At 36.4% G+C, this 15,350-nt stretch overlaps 1 pseudogene; it reads right to left on the minus strand.

Annotated features, from left to right (window-relative positions):
* Positions 1–569: 569 nt before the first annotated feature.
* On the minus strand, positions 570–646 carry LOC150007752 (small nucleolar RNA SNORD36; annotated as a pseudogene).
* Between the last annotated feature and the right edge of the window lie 14,704 nt (positions 647–15,350).

A 15,350-nucleotide genomic window follows, 5' to 3' on the forward strand; every position in this document is an offset into this window, starting at 1 on the left:
TATTGAGGGAATGTATTTTGAGGAACTTGGTGTGAGTTACAGGCATTACAAAGACTCTGGTAGATGGAAAATAGGAGTTAAAATACAGTGCTAACAGCAGGGAGTCTGTCTAGATTAGTGTTTCCCAAGTGGCCATGGAAAGCAAGTTTGGCAGATGTTAATGATTTTCTTTTAGAAACAGAGATGCTTAGTCAAATAACTCTGAGAAACACTAAGTCGGGTAAACACAACAGGTTTATTTGTTTCACTCAGGGTATCTCTGAGGCTTTAATGTGCTCATGTCCCCTGTGAGTGCAAAGCGGAGAGTAGATGGTCTTCCGACACTGCCGTCTTTTTCTATGGAACACGCTCGCCATCAGTTGTCATTCAAGATCTCAATGCCCAGTGAACTTAAAATCTAAATAACTCAGGCTGTTTACAATTAACCCCAAACAAAAATCATCTAGCTAAGATAAATAGTTCCTCTAGTTGGGAGAAATATCTCCTTTGTTTAGGAGAAAATTTTGATGATTTTTTTAAACTACTTTTAAATATGATTCTTAAATTTGTCACAATCATCATTATTGTCTGGGCCTCATGTTCAAAAATTGCATTGATCTTCATCATCAATGAGTTCTCAGTTTAAGGAATATTATCATCATTGATCTCTGCAAAGTCCTTTCCCATTAGATTACTTATTCATTAATTCCTTTACTTGTTCCCTTTTATATCCATTCCCAATTCCATTTCCTTTCCCCAACCATTCTAATGTATTTAAATACATTAAATACAGAATGTTGGAATTTATATTTGTGTAAAATGTGGGTTATTGTTTTATATTATATGCTAAGTATACATATAGCTGTTACTTTAAATTGCACAATAGTTCATGGTGAAATTTAATTCTTTTTTGCCTTTTCACTTCTCCAGTGATGGACACCTAGACTTTTTCCAACTTCCTACTTTAACAAACAACACTGTGTTAAACATCTTCTTGTATGTCCCTTATAGACTTGTGTGAAACAGACTTTGGAGTATAAACCCAGGAGGAGGTAGAATAAACATATACTTAACTGTTGTCATATTGCTGGCCTCAATGACTGCACTAGTCTGAATTCTTACCAGTAATGCATGAGGTTTTATAGAATATTACATTCTTGCCAAATTTTTTCATTAGCCAGATCTAATTTTTGCTAGTCTAATTGATATGAATTAAGATCTCGTGAGAATGATTTCCACCCTGCTGCCCAAGATTTACGATATTTTGACTACCAGAAACAACAATTAAATCCCTAGAATCACACAGATCAAAATGTGCATACAATAATGAGTTTTACAACTGTGTGTGTATACTTTGCTAAGCAATATTAAATTTAAAACAGAAAACCACCATGTCCAAAGAACATCCTAGTATTATTTGCTAAAAACTGAAATGTTCATTTTATCATTCTCTAAATTCTTCTTGCAACAGGAAATGACTTCTGAATACACTGCCTCATCTGTCATTGTCAAAGATTAAGTAAAATTAAATATGCAAGGTGCTTTTTTAAAGTTTGCTAGAGCAGAAAAATGTCATTGTCAATACTTTTTAGCATTTTATGACTTTGGGATCTTTTCTTAAAAAAAAAAAGCATATCATCAAACTATTTAGAATTGGTCATGAATATTAATGTTTAAGCTGAAAACAACTGCCACTAGGTGGCAAACAATCTACACATAGAATTATACAAAGAAAGGAAATTATAAATATACTATATTATATTTGCATATTATACTAGACAGTAAAAAAATATTTGGTGAGTACAGTAAATTCTATGTTATTGTTAGTAACATTACTACTGAAAACATAAGCCTAATGGTACAAAGAGTGACAAATGGTACAAAATGACAAATGCACTTGGTGAGAAATTCAGCTTTCTTTTGTTTTAAGCAAAATCTTTTTTTTTTTTTTTTTAAAGAGAATAAGGATAGCAGATATTTGGTCTTAAATTTTAACATTTGTCATTATTGTGGAACTGTTACACAGACACTTATTATTTATCTCATCTATGCTTTCCAATAAGTTATCTTCTGGTTGAAGATACTTTTGATGATGAAACATGATAGACCTGGGTGACCTTGAACTTGTCCTAGGGATTTTTGTCTGGCTTTATGGGTTCTACATGGTTATCCATTTTTATACCATGTTGGATGTAGAAGAAGAAACATAATGCTGGGTTTTTTTTCTCCATTTTATTCTACCTTTTTGGAAGTAAGAAATAAGATATTATTGTGAAGAATGCAGACTCTGGTGTTAGATTGTCAGCTTTAAATATTAACACAATTACTTACAAGTTGTATAACTGTGATAGATTGTGTTATTGTTCCCAAATAATAATTTCCCCTTTCGATAAGAGAATGACTCTTTCTTCACCCTATTCATCTTGGGCTTGCCTATGTATTTGCTCTGGCCAGTGACATATCAGGAAACTGGCAAGCAGTTTTAAAAGGTTGTAGGTTTCTAGCATCTCTCTGGCTTTTCCCCTCAACCAAAACAACAGTGTGTCCCTAAAAAGAGCTTGCTACTTCTTCAGCCCTAGGCCTGGATTGAGAAGACTCATAAAGAAGACACATCATGCCCTGGCTGGTGTGGCTCAGTGGATTGAGAGCTGGCCTGGGAACCAAAGGGTCACCAGTCTGATTTCCAGTTGGGGCACATGCCTGGGTTGCAGGCCAGGTCCCCAGTTGGGGGCGCCAGAGAGGCAACCGCACATTGATGTTTCTGTCCCTCTCTGTCATCCTCCCTTCCCCTCTCTCTACAAATAAATAAATAAAAATTTAAAAAAAGAAGACCATCAGTAAAATGACTCACAGCTATCAAAATATAATATGAGTAAGAAATAAGTATGTGTTATAAACTACTGGAATTTAGAAGTTGTTTGTTATCAAAGCATTACCTAGTGAAAATGGACTATTAAAATGAGTTTTCATTTCCTCACCTGTAAAATAAAGCTGATAATACTAGTTAGCTCACAGGACTTGGGGATTAAGTTAGTTAATACTGTAAAGAATTTAGAACAGTACATTGCATCATAGTGGTTAGATATTATTATTGAAGTAGTCTAAATAGGTATACAATAAGAGCTTTTATTATTGAATGACTAGTCTTGGAAAGTTTTACTCCTGATTTTATTCAATCATAAAATATTGACATTCTTATTTTCTATAAGAGGAAACTGAGACTCATAAAGTTTTCCTAATTCAACGATTCTCAAAGCATTTGTGGCTAAAAACCATTTTTTGTATTTTTCCTTCTAAGCAGTCACAGTCTAATACTTTTGGGAAATACAGTAAGAAATTAGTTACTAGAAAATTAAATAAAATTAAATTTAAAAAGAAATACAAAATACAGTTTTAATTACAGCATTCAAAAATATAAATCACACATTAATTAACATCATTGGAACAAAATATGCATGCAAGTGACTAAAATAGAAAATTACTGTTTTACTTGTGATTATTTACCATTTCATAATTGTGACTAAGTAAAAACTATAAATGAAAAGCAATTTCCCAAATTAAATACACACACACACACACACACACACACACACACATATATATATATACTTTAAGCTACACATATTTTCTAATGTGACAAGTTAGCTTGCTTCTTACTTCTTAATTTATCTAATCTACTTTTGTTTTTATAACACTCATAGTAGAAAAGTAAGTCTCACAGATCTATGTTGACAGAAATGGAAGAAAAGATTTTAAAGCAATTTCAGAATATTTACTTTAAACTTTTATCCAAATTGAAGCCAATGATGCTGTATATTCAGAATTTATATCAATATATTGTCAGAAACCAATCTAACAATTTATTCTGTAGAGTTATAGCTAAATTTAAATTATTTTTTAATGAAAGAAATAAATGATAGACTTAACACTCTGGATTGCAGTTGGCAAATAACCTTAAAATGCCATGCTGTAACAAGGTCCTACTGTGCATCGTTAGTAGGCATCCTTGAATAAATGTAGTATGAGTCCATGTAAGACTTGTCATGTGTACACTCCTGATTGAAATGAGTGAATTGAACACAGCCTTGTAAGTTTCAGCAATTTTCTAAACACCAATGTTCTAGTTCTGAATATATCTTTGTAGACCAACAACAATGTGCTAACATTATTTGGTGAAACTTATCTTGAAAAGCACTGGCCTAGTAACAACTTTCAAACCCCAGTCTGACTGACTGGTCTCCCTCAATTGTGTAAGATCCTTTCTCGGTTGGAAGTTGCTAAACTGTAAACAGATCATCTGCACTATTGATTGTATTTGTTCTACTATCTATACTGCCTGGTAGGAGCAGCTGGCTCACAATAGCCTAGAGCCAGGCATAGAGAGGATGGTTGGTTTAATGAATATGTGGATAACGCTTGTGTGTACCTATAGTCTGTATTGTATTAAATAAATATTGCTGTCTGCATTTCAAACCCCAAAGGTGACTGTTAGACCCAGTTTTTTAAATTATCTGTTTAGTTGCCAAACTATTGCATACTCTTTGATGGCAGAAATAAAATTTTAAATGGTTCTGTAAATCTGTATATATCTTTAATTGATTGATTGATTAGTTGGCTGACTAGTTGGTTGTCTTGGTTAGTTATGGCATTCAAAACTGCATTGGCAACCTAAATAAGCTCAAATTATGACTTAATTTACAGCATTAAAAAAAAGATGAGGTTTCTTAATGGAAAAATTGACATGTATGCCATTTTAGGAGTCAACATGCAGGTACAGGCAGAAGAATATGGATAGAACCAAAAGATTCAAACTTAGTTCATTACTCACAATTATGATCAGGACATTATTTTATTTTTTAAGATTTTATTTATTTAATTTTAGAGAGAGGGGAAGGGAGGAAGAAAGAGGAGAGAAATATCGATGTGAGAGAGAAACATCGATAGGTTGCCTCTCATATGCACCCTGCATGGGGAACAAACCCACAACCCAGGCATGTGCCTTGACCAGGAATCAACCAGAGACCTTTTGCTTTGTCCAGCCAACTGAGTCACAGGGGTCAGGGCTGATCAGGACATTTTATTTAAAGCCTTAGTCCAATTTACTGTGAACCCTATTTTTAAATGTAAGGAATTTATATAACAAGTATAAAGTCAGTAAATTATTATTCTTTATTCAGCATGCACTTATATAAGTTAAGGAAGTTTGCTTGTTTACTAATAATTGTAATTAATATAATTATGACATAGCTATAAATATTGAAATAGTTTTATTGCTCAATTAAAATTACCAAATAATCCTTTGCTCCATTTTTAATTTTAGTTTCCTTTAAACACCCAGTTGTATGGAGTCTTACCTGCATTTATTTCTCCTAAGGGTAATTTAAATTGTCAAATATTTGTAGTATTAAATATTTTCAGGCTATAATAATAGAATAGATTTAAATAACATATTGTTTTTTTTTCTTAGCCATAGAAATAAACAAGTGTTAAGAGCTAGATTTGAGTTCCACCTTCTTAAAAAACTGGTTCCTTTACTTCTTTGTCTTTTTCCCCCTAGAATTAATATTCAGTATGAAGACAAGCAGCAACGCTTTATTTTATTCATTAAAAGTTTTCACAGGTTAAAAAGATGAGAACTAGGAGCATAAGCTGTATACAGTGAGGGTCTAAAAAATATTAGTACTTTTCCCATCTTCTAAGTTCTTCTGGATGGGCTAATAATCAAATTTAAGAGAGAGAGATTAACAGGAGAAAATCAAAGTTTTAATACATGCATGTGAGGAATTCACAGAAGCATTACAAGTCCAAGGTCAGTGAGGCGACATCGGGTATATAAGAAATTTTTAGACAAAGGAGAAAAGCGGGGAACAGGGTATTAGGTTTCAGAAATGAGAATAGGCAATTTGCAGGTAGTTGAGGAAGAGCAGAACATACATGGCGGGAAATTTTTTTGCTAGGCAACTCAGAACCGATGGGACACCGGGGATACAGCTAACAGGCTCCTGTCTGAAGCCCTCATTTCCCATACTTACAATATAAACGAGTTCTTCCTTTAATGTAGGAAGTTTTACATCTTTTCTTTTTCTCTCACAAAATATATTTCTAATTTATTCCTTCATGAGAATTTTAACATATATATTAGTGATGCATATTTATGCATCAAAACCTTTTATTAGTTTATAATTCTTTTTTTTTTAAAGTATATTTTATTGATTATGTTGTTACAGTAGTTCCAATTTTTTCCCCTTTACTCCCCTCCACCCAGTATCTCCCTCCCCCAGCATCCCCCCCCAAGTCCATACCCATGGTTCGTAAAAAATAACTATCCCTCCCTCTCAGATATTAAGACCCTTTGTAATCTTGTAAAGGACAATGGGCGAAGGTCTCAAGCTCCTCTAGCTGCTTCAAGCTGGACATGGTCGTCGTCCTACCTACCCTTGGGTCCAGAAATCCCTAATAACAGTGGGGGTGTGGAGGGGAGGGTGGCCTTCCCACATGGGGAAGGATTGTGCAGACTCCAGGTCAGTTGGCTGTCTCCGGACAACGGCGTGCTTGGTTTAGCAGGCTGGCATCCTTGTTGTGTTCTGGAGGCAACAGATTTGGCAAAAAGGGTTAAAAAGCATCATTCAATCCATAACTACTAGGTGGCAAAAGGCAGGGATTAATTTTTCAATGTTCCACATTAGGAGAAAAAAAAAAAAAAAAAAAAAAAAAAAAGGGCTTCTTTGGAGGAAGGTGTGCTAGGCACATCTCTCCTGTCCAAAACCCTTTTGCCCATTTTATTTAGTTTGGGCTGAGGGAAATAGTTTATGTTTCCCCCCTCTCAGACCTCTGGGCCCTTTCTGTCCAAGCCATTAGGATAGAAAAGAGAATTCAGTTTTAAAGTGAAGCCCACAGACCACCCCATTCTTCACCAACTCAGCCATTTAGTTCAGCCAAACTGTTGAGTCTCCGGAGGCAGCGCTGCAGAGAGGATTAAGTGAGGCTTATGCGTACAGACAATCACTCAGGTAATGCGGTCATAGGCTTATGCCCTTTGAAAACAGAAAACACATGTTAATTTATGTAACATAACCAACAAAAAAGTCTCTAAATCTGTAAGACTGTCTTATTGGGAAGACATACAGTTGCAAGGCACTTGACATTCTACTTGCCTGCAACTTGAATCTCTTTGGTGATATCACAGATATGGTTTAATTTTCAAGTGAAACCATTTTTTAAATGAGAAGAAACTTTTAAGACGGTTAGCTGCCCTACTTTACAGTCTGCCACTGATCATTGTGATTTTCCTTGAATACTGATTTTTCTCCCTAAGATTACTCTCCTTGTCTTTAAAGGGACTACATTAAGTCCATTTTTAATTTATCCTGTTCATTTGCATAAGCATAACAAGAGCAGCAAATGATCACTTATGATCTTTAGTTCTGTTTTGCTGGAACTTACCCAAGGAACATTTAGGGTGGCCCTCAGTCTGCTCTTCAGTGCACAGAAGCTGGGCCACATACCTGGCATTCATCCTTGCCTGTACACACCTGTCCTTTCCAAGTCTTTCTGGTTTTCCATTGTGCCTTAAGGTCCCTTCTAGCCATCTTTCAGGAAAACAACCTTCGTTCCTTCCCTGGAGAGATTGCTGTGGACCGCACAACCAACCATGGCAGCAGGCCTTTTATTTCGCGGGCTTTTATTACCTTTGAAAGTCATTCCCAGTTCCTTAGGGCTTTTTGGTAACAACATGAGCCCAAGCATGTCTCCTTTAGGCTTGACATTCCAGTCAAAGGCTTGTTCAGAAAAAGGAACCTCTATTAACAACTGGTCTTATTAGGTCTATGCAAAGAAACTTAAGTCATTACTTACTTGTTTAGAATGCCAAACTCTGGAGAGATCAAATAGGGAGAAAAATATACAACGTGAAGGAAAATCTTTGTCCTAATATTCACTGAACTGGCATTTCCATTCTTCATATTTTCATTTTCCCCCACTAAAAAAAATTTTTTTGTTTGTTTTTCCATTACAGTTGTCTCACTTTTTTTTTTCCCCTCTTGCTTCCCTGTATCCTGCCCCTCCCTTCCCCCACATTCAGTCCCCACTCAGTTGCCCATGTCTGTGGGTCATTTATACATGTTCTTTGATTTTACACTTCCCCTTCTTACCCCCTTTTCTCCCTCCCCCCTCCCCCCTTGTTACTGTTAGTCTACTCCTTGTTTACATACCTCTGGTTCAATTTTGCTCATTTGTTTGTGTTGTTCATTAGTTTCCTGTAATAGGTGACAGCATAACGTATTTTTCTTTCGTTGCCTGGCTTATTTCGCTAAGCATAATTCTCTCTAGTTCCATCCATGTTGTTGCAAATGGTAGAAGTTCCTTCTTTCTTTCTGCTACATAGAACTCCATTGTGTAAATGTACCACAGTTTTTTGATCCACTCATCTACAGATGGGCATTTAGGTTGTTTCCAGCACTTGGCTATTGTAAATAGTGCTGCTATGAACATTGGAGTGCATAGGTTCTTTTGGATTGGTGTTTCAGGATTTTTCGGATATAATCCCAGTAATGGAATTGCTGGTTCAAAAGGCAGTTCCATTTTTAGTTTTTTGAGGAAATTCCAAACTGTTTTCCATAGTGGCTGCACCAGTCTGCATTCCCACCAGCAATGCACCAGGGTACCCGTTTCTCCGCATCCTCTCCAGCACAAGTTGTTTGTTGATTTGTTGATTATGGCCATTCTGACTGGTGTGAGGTGGTATCTCATTGTGGTTTTTATTTGCATCTCTCTGATGGCTAGTGATGTTGAGCATATTTTCATATGTCTATGGGCCCTCCGTATGTCTTCTTTGGAGAAGTGTTTGTTCAGGTCCTTTGCCCAGTTTTTAATTGGGTTGTCTGTCTTCTTGGTGTTGAGTCATATGAGTTCTTTATATATTTTGGAGATCAATCCCTTGTCTGAGATGTCATTGGCGAATATATTTTCCCATATGGTTGGTTTCCTTTTCATCTTGCTGATGTTTTCTTTAGCTGAGCAGAAACTTTTTAGTTTGATGTAGTCCCATTTGTTTATTCTTTCCTTTATTTCCCTTGCCTTAGGAGATATATCAGTGAAAATGTTGCTACGTGGGATATCTGAAATTTTCCTGCCTATTTTTTCCTCTAGGATTTTTATGGTATCACGGCTTACATTTAAGTCTTTGATCCATTTTGAGTTTATTCTGGTGTATGGTGTAAGTTGGTGGTCTAGTTTCATTTTTTTGCATGTCCCTGTCCAGTTCTCCCAACACCATTTGTTGAAGAGGCTCTTTTCACTCCATTTGATGTTCTTTCCCCCTTTGTCAAATATTAGTTGACCATATGAACCTGGGTTTATTTCTGGGCTCTCTATTCTGTTCCATTGATCTATATGTCTGTTTTTATGCCAGTACCAGACTGTTTTGATTACCGTGGCCTTGTAGTATAGTTTGATATCAGGTATTGTGATTCCTCCTACTGTGTTCTTCTTCCTCAAAATTGCTGTGGCTATTCGGGCTCTTTTTTGGTTCCATATAAATTTTTGAAGTATTTGTTCTAGGTCTGTGAAATATGTTGCTGGTATTTTAATAGGGATTGCATTGAATCTATAAATTGCTTTGGGTAGTATGGACATTTTAATGATGTTGATTCTTCCCATCCATGAGCATGGTATATGCTTCCATTTATTTGTATCTTCTTTAATTTCTTTCTTCAATGTTATGTAGTTTTCTGAGTACAGGTCTTTTACCTCCTTGGTTAAGTTTATTCCTAGGTATTTTATTTTTCTTGTTGCTATGGTAAATTGAATTTTTCTTTCAGTTTCTATCTCTGAGTTTTTATTGTTGGTGTATAAAAATGCCTTTGATTTCTTAATATTGACTTTGTATCCTGCTATTTTGCCGAATTCACTTATTAGGTCGAGTAGTTTTTTTGTGGAGTCTATAGGGTTTTCTATGTACACTATCATGTCATCTGCAAATAATGACAGTTTTACTTCCTCTTTTCCAATTTGGATGCCTTTTATTTCTCTTTCTTGTCTGATTGCGGTGGCTAGAACTTCCAAGACTATGTTGAATAGGAGTGGGGAGAGTGGACATCCTTGTCTTGTTCCTGATCTCAGGGGGAATGCTCTCAGTTTTTGCCCATTGAGTATGATGTTGGCTTCAGGTTTCTCATATATGGCCTTTATTATGTTGAGGTATGCTCCCTCTATTCCCATTTTGCTGAGAGTTTTTATCATAAATGGGTGTTGTACTTTATCAAATGCTTTTTCTGCATCTATTGATATTATCATGTGGTTTTTGTCTTTCATTTTGTTTATGTGGTGTATTACGTTTATTGATTTACGAATGTTAAACCATCCTTGCATCCCTGGGATGAATCCTACTTGATCGTGGTGTATGATCTTTCTAATGTGTTGCTGGATCTGGTTTGCCAATATTTTGTTGAGGATTTTAGCATCTATGTTCATCAGCGATATTGGCCTGTAGTTTTCTTTCTTTGTTGTGTCTTGACCTGGTTTTGGAATTAGGGTTATACTGGCTTCATAGAATGAGTTTGACAGTCTTCCCTCTTCTTGTATCTTTTGGAATAGTCTGAGAAGGATAGGAGTTAGTTCTTTCCTAAATGTTTTGTAGAATTCACTTGTGAAGCCATCCGGTCCAGGGCTTTTGTGTGCTGGGAGTTTTTTGATTACTGCTTCAATTTCACTAGCTGTTATTGGTCTATTCAGACTTTCTGCTTCTTCTTGATTCAGTTTGGGAAGACTATAGGTTTCCAGGAATCTGTCCATTTCCTCTAGGTTGTCAAATTTCTTGCCATACAGTTGTTCATAATAATTTCTTATAATCCTTTGTATTTCTGTGGTATCAGTTGTGATTTCTCCTCTTTCATTTCTGATTTTATTTATTTGGGTCCTCTCTCTTTTTTTCTTGATGAGCCTGCTTAAAGGCTTGTCAATTTTGTTTATTTTTTCAAAGAACCAGCTCCTACTTTTGTTGATCTTTTGAATTGTTAGTTTAGACTCTATGTCATTTAATTCTGCTCTGATCTTGATGATTTCCTTCCTTCTACTTGATCTGGGCTTTGCTTGTTGTTCTTCCTCTAGATCTTGTAGCTGTAGGGTTAAATTTTTTATTAGATATTCCTCTAGCTTTTTTAGGTAGGCCTGTATTGCTATGAACTTTCCTCTTAGGACTGCTTTCGCTGTATCCCATAGGTTTTGGGTTGTTGTGTGTTCATTATCATTAGTTTCCAGAAACTTTTTGATTTCTTCCTTGATGTCATTGTTAACCCATTCATTATTTAATAGCATGTTATTCATTCTCCATGAGTTTGAATGTTTTTGAGTTTTTTCCTTGAGGTTGATTTCCAATTTTAAGCCATTGTGATCTGAGAAGATGCTTGATATAATTTCAATTTTCTTGAATTTGTTAAGGCTTGTTTTGTGTCCTACCATGTGGTCTATCTTTGAAAATGTTCCATGTGCACTTGAGAAGTATGTATATTTTGCTTCTTTGGGGTGAAAACTTCTATATATATCGACTAAGTCCATTTGATCTAGAGTGTTGTTCAGTGCCTCCATATCTTTGGTGTTTCTTTGCTTCGAAGATCTGTCCATTGTTGACAATGGGGTGTTAAAGTCCCCTACTATGAGTGTGTTGTTGTCTATATCTTTCTTGGAGTCTTTCAAAAGTTTCCTTACATATTTGGGTGCTCCTAAGTTTGGTGCATATATATTTATAAGGGTTATATCTTCTTGATGGATTTTTCCCTTAAGTATTATGAAATGCCCTTCTTTGTCTCTTTTTATGGACTTTGCTGTGAAATCTGTTTTGTCTGATATAAGTATTGCTACCCCAGCTTTTTTTTCATGTCCATTTGCTTGGAATACATTTTTCCATCCCTTTACTTTCAGTCTGTGTAGATCTTTTGTTCTAAGGTGGGTCTCTTGTAGACAGCATATATGTGGGTCATTCTTTCTAATCCATTCAGCTACCCTATGTCTTTTAATTGGAGCGTTTAATCCATTTACATTTAAGGTTATTACCGATAAGTACTTATTCATTGTCATTTTTCCCCTTTGTACTCGTGTTCTTCTCTGTCTCTCTCTGTTTCTTTATCTTCTTAGAGCAGACCTTTTAGCATCTCTTGCATTGCTGGTTTGGTGGAGATGTATTCTTTTAGCCTTCTTTTGTCTTGGAAGCTCCTTATTTCACCCTCCATTTTGAATGAGAGCTTTGCTGGGTATAGTATTCTAGGTTGTAGGCCTTTGTTTTTCATTGCTTGGAATACTTTTTGCCATTCCCTTCTGGCTTGTAGTGTTTCTGCTGAGAAATCTGATGATAGCCTTATTGGAGTACCCTTGTATGTTATTAGTTGTTTTTCTCTTGCTGCTTTTAGGATCCTCTCTTTGTCTTTGAATGTTGCCACTTTAATTATGATGTGTCTTGAGGTGGGCCTGTTGGGGTTCATCTTCATTGGGACCCTCTGTGCTTCCTGGACTTGCGTGACTCTTTCTCTCGTCATGTTAGGAAAGTTTTCTGTCATTAGTTTTTCAAAGAGGTTTTCTATCCCTTGCTCTTCTTCTTCTCCTTCTGGAATTCCTATGATACGGATATTATTACGTTTCATGTTGTCCTGCAGCTGTCTTAGAACCTCTTCAGTCTTGTTCAGTCTTTTTTCATTTTGTTGCATTGTCTGGGAGTTTTTGTGTAGGTTGTCCTCCAGCTCGCTGATCCGATCTTCTGCTTCCTCTAGCCTGCTTTTAATTCCTTCTACTGTGTTCTTCAATTCAGAGATCGTATTTTTCATTTCCTCCTGGCTCTTATTGATAGCTTCTATGTCCTTTTTCATGCTCACGTAATTTTCTGTGAGTTCCTTGTAGTTTTTCTGGAGTTCTTTGAAGTTTCCGCTGAGCTCATTCAGCTTCTCCATAATCCATGTTTTGAATTCCATATCTGATAGTTCGCTCCCCTCTATTTCATTTAGCACTCTTTCTGGGGATTCTACCTTTCCTTTTGATGGGAGGTTGTTTCTCTGTCTCCCCATTTTTTTTGACTCCTATTGTTTGTTGGTGCTTCTTGGAATGATCTGCACTTCCTGGATCTGCCTCTGGTGGCGTCAGATCATGTACCAGTCTGGCCCTAGGCAGCCTGTTGGAGACTTCCAGGGATCTACTGCTGTTGTCTGTCTTCTTTGATTGTTAATCTATTCAATCTGTGATTAGCTGTCAGGCTTAAGGACTGTGGGTGTGGCAGCTTAATTCCTGTAGGCAGGGCTTTTGCTTCCCCTCAGGCTGACGCCACTTGGAGGGGAATGGTCTACCCGCAGTACTGGGGATGAGTCAGCACTGGGACCCAGTCAGCTGCTCCTCCAGTTCTCCCCTCAAAGCCACCGTGCCAAATTCTCCCCAAGTGTCTCCAGTCCTCTCTGCCTTCCCTCCGCTTGAGCCCAGGGTAAGTGGTGGCCAAAATATTTTCGTATGTGATCCACTTAAGAGCTCTTTTTCTCCTGCTGTTTCTCTCCGGCTAGCAAGAAAGCCTGTGGCTTTTCGCTTTTCACAGCTGATACTATTTTACTTTCCACTCTGTCGCTGTAGGCTGGGAAGCCCAGCTGGGGGTTTAGACCCTGCCCTTCTCAGGGGGAATCCCCGGCTGCTGAGCTGTTTCTCAGTCCCTTCAGCAGCCACCCGTGTGAGCCCAGCCAGCCCTTCCGCGTCTCCGCACTCCCTACCGGTCACGTTGTGATGTAGCGGCCTTTTCTGTCTCTCCGTGGTTATAAGACTTCTTTCCAGTTAGTGTTCCATTGGTTATTCCAGATGATTTCTCCAAAATTAAGTTGTAAATCCAGACTGGTCCTGGGAGGAGGTTAGTGTAGCTTCCACTTACTCCTCCGCCATCTTGGATCTCCTATAATTCTTTATCTATATAACTTGAATTTTAAAATTTTGTAAATAGAGGCTCTAAGTGTTAAAAACTTCATCTAGATTGAGTTATCATTATGATTGTTAGTATACAATTGATCAAAACAACATTTATTATAAATATGATAAATATGCATTGACTACTTAAAAACTTGGAAATACATCTTTTAATGAGATAGATGGACCTGTATTTATCTATGAATATTACTTATTATTAAAATGAAAAATTGTATTTCCACTTTTCATTTTTATAGATGTAAGCACTGAGAAATACAGTTCACCTAAATAAGTAAGTGGAACTGGAAAGGAATTCATTGTGGCTCTGTTAATCAATTATTTTAACTTCTTCTGAATTACATAAAAAATCCATAATGATCTATCATCAAAAATTAGTTTTTAATTAGTCTATTGATTCCATACTCTGTTGGATTCTCACTGAATTTTGATTTTAGAAAAAGGAAGCGTCTAATTTAGAAGAAACTTTTAACCAGTCATTTGAGTTATTCACTCTCTTAACACCACCACCAATATTTGGAATTGTCTTTTTCTGCTTATTTTGGTGACATTTTCTTTCTACCAAGGAAAAGATGATACAGTAAAATTCAATGTAAGGTGAGTCATTTACTTTTCATTTATAAAATGTGAGAAGGGGGATTATAAAAGGAGACATGCAAAATGGGAAAGCACAGGAGACCATTTTAACAGAGTATGAGGAGCACGTACATATGGAAGTTGAAGATCTAGAAACTGGTTTCCTTATAACCACTGCCCGGTGTGGGGCTTGGAAAGTTTCCAGGCACTCCCAGGTATACACAAATCCCAATTTGAAGATCACTGCTCTTCTCTGAGGAGAGTAGTTCTTTTCTGAGACAGATAGAGAGAAGGCTTTGCTTTACCAGCTTATCAAAGTCCATTTCTCAGTCAATAGACTTAATAATATCATTATTTTCAAGTTGCTCTTTTGAGACAGGATGGACAACTCATTAGTTACTGTGTGTAAAAAGAGAGTTCTTGGTTAAATTAAATAATATAAGTAATTACATTCTTGTTAAAGGACAAAACCATCTTTAGTTCTAAAATTACATTTTCTGCTACCCTGTTTAATTAGACCAAACTCTACTCTAGATTTGTAGGGATATTGAACTGCACTGCACAGGGCGAGGCAGAAAGCTGTTGAGAAAGTCTTCTCTGCAATTCCAGCCTTGGCTAAGTTCCCCTCTTCTGGGCATCCATAACTGCTCCTGCAGATCTTTAACAAAAAGATATTAAAATCATTTTCTTATTGTATGTCTTCCTCACCAAACTGTGAAATCTTTGAGGCAAAGGGATTATGTCACATTGATCTTTGAATCTCTAATTTCTGCACAATACTTGTTATATAGAGGTGCTCAATAAATGTGTATTCAAATGAAGTGTACAAGTGAGGTAGAAACAATTATAGTTGCATG

The sequence above is a fragment of the Furipterus horrens genome, unplaced genomic scaffold (assembly GCF_987537825.1).
Source record: "Furipterus horrens unplaced genomic scaffold, mFurHor1.1.pri manual_scaffold_6, whole genome shotgun sequence".
Taxonomy (NCBI): domain Eukaryota; kingdom Metazoa; phylum Chordata; class Mammalia; order Chiroptera; family Furipteridae; genus Furipterus; species Furipterus horrens.